The sequence below is a fragment of the Belonocnema kinseyi genome, chromosome 7 (assembly GCF_010883055.1).
Source record: "Belonocnema kinseyi isolate 2016_QV_RU_SX_M_011 chromosome 7, B_treatae_v1, whole genome shotgun sequence".
In the NCBI taxonomy this organism is placed as follows: Eukaryota; Metazoa; Arthropoda; class Insecta; order Hymenoptera; family Cynipidae; genus Belonocnema; species Belonocnema kinseyi.
This window is the reverse complement of record NC_046663.1, coordinates 123,877,251-123,881,139: the sequence shown is the minus strand read 5'-3', so window position 1 is coordinate 123,881,139 and position 3,889 is coordinate 123,877,251.

The window sequence follows — 3,889 nt, the reverse complement described above, 5'->3', positions numbered from 1 at the left end:
TGCCATTTTCGTATATTTTTCGCACTTTATTTCCTTTCTCCCTCTGTCGCGCTTAATGACGTTTCTTTTTAGTGTATTTAGTCCCGGGAAATGCTCAGACCCTATCTCATTCCTTAACTTCAAATTCTACATCATATGCCGCATGCTTTCTTCAGCCAAAGTGTAGTCTATTACTGTTGCTCCCTTTCCTATGAATGTGATCTCCCCTTCCTCATCTCCTTTCATATTGCCATTGCATATAAACCATCCTGTTTCTCCTATCATGTGTAGTAACTTCCTCCCCTTCCTGCCAGTCTCTCTTTGTTTAGAGTTCCTTATATATGCCTCCTTTCCTTCTTCCCATAACCCTGCTCCTTGTTCGCCAGTCCATGCATTTAAGTCTCCTCCTATTGTAACCAATTCTTCCTTATTTTCCTCCATCCACTTCCTTATCACTCTCCAGCCTTCCTCTTTCCCTCTTCCTTTGTATACACAAACCACCGCTATTTCTACTTTCCCAATTATAATTCTTCTTACCATTTTTTTTCTCCATGGTCCCATCTTTTCTCCCTTTTACTGATAATTCTTTTTTCACTCCTGACACCATGCCGCCGATCCCTCTCCCTTTAACGTGTTCTTTTTTTGCTTCTTGCATTGTCCGCACATAACCTTTCGGTAACAGCTTTTTTATCCCCTTCCAGTCCTTCTCATCTGTCCAAGTTTCACTCATCATAACCAGATCCCACGTTTCTAACTCCTCCCGAAACCCTTTATTCTTGTTCTTCAAACCTGACCCACTCCAGAAAGCTATTTTCACGTGTCTCTATTTCCTTCCCTCTTCTTTCCTCTTCACTTTGTTTCACCTTTGATATTTGGAAACCCCTCTGATTTATTTCTAGACTCTTTTTCTTTTCCCTTCCCCCTACCTTTCTCAAGATTTTTTCCTTTTTTCCTTAATTCTTCTAATTCTTCGTCCCAGCACCATTCCTCTCCATTTATCCATAACCTATCTCTCCCTTACCACACCATATGGGCCTTTTTCCTCTCTACTCAAGCCCTCTGCTCTATTAGCCATCTCCTTTTCCTCTCCTTCCATGTCAGATATTCTTCAATTCTTTCCCTTCTTCTTTTCAATAATTTTTTTCCTTCAAAATTTTCTTTTTCTCCTCGTCACTCCCCACTTTTACTAGAAACATTCCTTCTTTTCCTTCCTTCGTCCCTCCTATACTCTTGACACCTTCTACCCTAACCTGCACTCTAATGTATCGCAAAAGTTTTTTTATTTTCACTTCTCCTGTTCTTCATTTCCTTAAACTATTTCCTCGTTCTCTGTTTTTCGCCATATGCTCATTCCTAATTTCTAGATTGCCTACCCGTTCTTCCAACTGTTTTATCTCTCTAGATCTCTGTTCGTCAACCTCTCTCTCTATCTATTCACAATTTTCTCTAGCTTACCCCAAACCTTGTCTTTCTCCTCCTTCAAGCGCTTATCCCATTCTTCCCATTTTTCTCTTACCTTTTTCACTTCCCCCCTTACATCGTTCCCCTGTCTATTCATATCCCTATTCATTTTATCCAATCTCTTTCTTGTTTCCTCTCTAAACCCTTTTATGAGAGCTTCCAATTTGTCAATCATCCCCCCAGCCCCCCTATCTTTCTCTGGTGTCTTCCGTTTAACTCTAACTTTCGTGTTATTCTTATCCCATTCTACCTCATCATCCCCTGCCTCTCTTTTGATTTTTTCCTCCCCTTCAATGCTAGTCGCACTTGCCTTTTTTTGGCATTCGTCCAGACTTCTGTTCGAACCCGCGTTGCCTAGCTTGTTGAGGCGCTGTAAATTTGAGGGTCTCCCGCGTGGCTTGACCGTATCTGAGCCCGCTAGCCTCCCCTCAACCTTATTCCCTTCACAAAAGCCAAAAACACACGCCTCTTTGCGCGATTTTGTTGCACATTTTTTGTAAGCTTACGTTGGTTTAAAAAATGTGCTTTCAAATTTGAGTAAGTTCCAAAGAAATTCAGAAGTTTTGAAACGATATAAAAATAATTAAAACTTGCAACAATTTGTTAAGAAGGACTATTTTAAAACATTAAAAAAGAATCTGTAAAAATAGTAAGGAAATTTTTGTTTAATTTTGTAGAGTTAAAAGAAAATAAGGAAAAATTTGAATACTGTTTAAAGATTAGAAGGTCTGACAAGATTAAAAAAATATAATTACTTCCCTATTATTCGTTTAAAAATTTGTAATAATTTTTTATTTAAAAAAATGTGATTTTTAGGAAATTTAAATAGGTTTCTAAACATATCAAAGAATTTCATAAAATTTAAAAGAAGAGTGTAGAAGATTTTAAAGCAAACTGTTTCAATTTGGTAAGATTAATAAATATAAAATAAAAAATCGAATAATATTAAGAAATATTTAGAATAACTTTAAATTCAAATCGAATTTTAAGCTTGAATTTTGTTAGAAATTTAGATTTTTGAATATTTCAAAAATGAACTTTAGAAACTTTAAAAGAATTCCGAAAGATTTCATGGAGATAAAAATATTCTTCTTAAAATTCCTGGGAAAAATTTTAGTCAGTTAAAAATATTTTGGTAAATTTATGTCGCGTTTAATGTATTAGAAATATTAAAAAACTTGCAAACATTTCCAAAAATGTATCAAATATTTCTTGATTTCTTCCAAATTTCTAAATGTTCTAAACATCTTTTAAGAAGACTCGAATTCTTCCCAATATTTAGTAAAATTCATTAAAATAAAAATCTTTAAAGTCATATTTGTTCTTTTTTGATACATCTCTTCTCAGGCTATATTAGGCTATAATCAAAATTTTGGGGATTTTAAGAAAAAAAGCCGAAAAGTTTTTACTTGATCTTATTTGCTTTCTTAATATATGGTAACTTTACGAAACCTTCAATGTCTTAAGATTCTTATCTCAATATTACAAAATTTGGCGTTTATAATTTGATTTCTATTGTAAAATAATTGTAATTGTAAATAATTGCAAAGTGAATTTAACCAATTTTATTTTATGAAGAAATATCTCGTGATTTTAAATGAAGAAAACAATTATAAAAGTACCTTTATGTATAATATCTTAATAACTTAGGATCATACGTTTAGAATATTTTTCCTTGATTCTACCCTCGGGTCAAACAAGGTGCAAACAACCGTCGTGAAATTTCATATAAAAACTGTACTCCGTATACAGTAATTTTAAAAATTAAAATAACCACTATGTAAAATCGCCTTTCAAATTATGCAAAAAAAATTCCAAAAATGTTAATAAACAGTTGTACAGATTTGGCTTTAACCTTATGGACTAGTTTCAGAAATATATATTTCTTTTATCGTTTTTCAGCACATGATTTTGCCCTAAACATAAAGCTGATTAATATACACTTAAAAAATAAAAATAAGAAAGGTCAGAAATTCATACAGTTGTCTGTTAGAAAATCCCACACATTTTTTAATAAAACTCCTTTCAACACCACCTTCAAAGAAAAATTTTCACAACATTTTTATTAAATGATAAGTCTATTGGCATACAGGGATGTATCTCTTTTTTTAATTTTTCAAAATTTATTTCATTACTTATTTTTATTGAAAATAATTGAACCTCTTGCGATTAAAAGCGGGGATTCAGCCTGAAAAGAAATGCGTTGAAAGTAATTTTAAAAAATCATTAGAATTTTAATTTTAAAGACTGAGAATTGTACACAATTTCCAGGCGCATCTTTATTTTCTTCTAAAAGAAATTGTAGATTTTTCATTTTTTTTAATAAGTTTATCCTACGTTCTGAAACTTTTCTAAAGTTAAAATTATCTTTAAATTTCATTAATTCTACTAAGTATTTCTTGAATTTATTCGACTATTTACATATTTTAAACTTTTTAATTATACATTA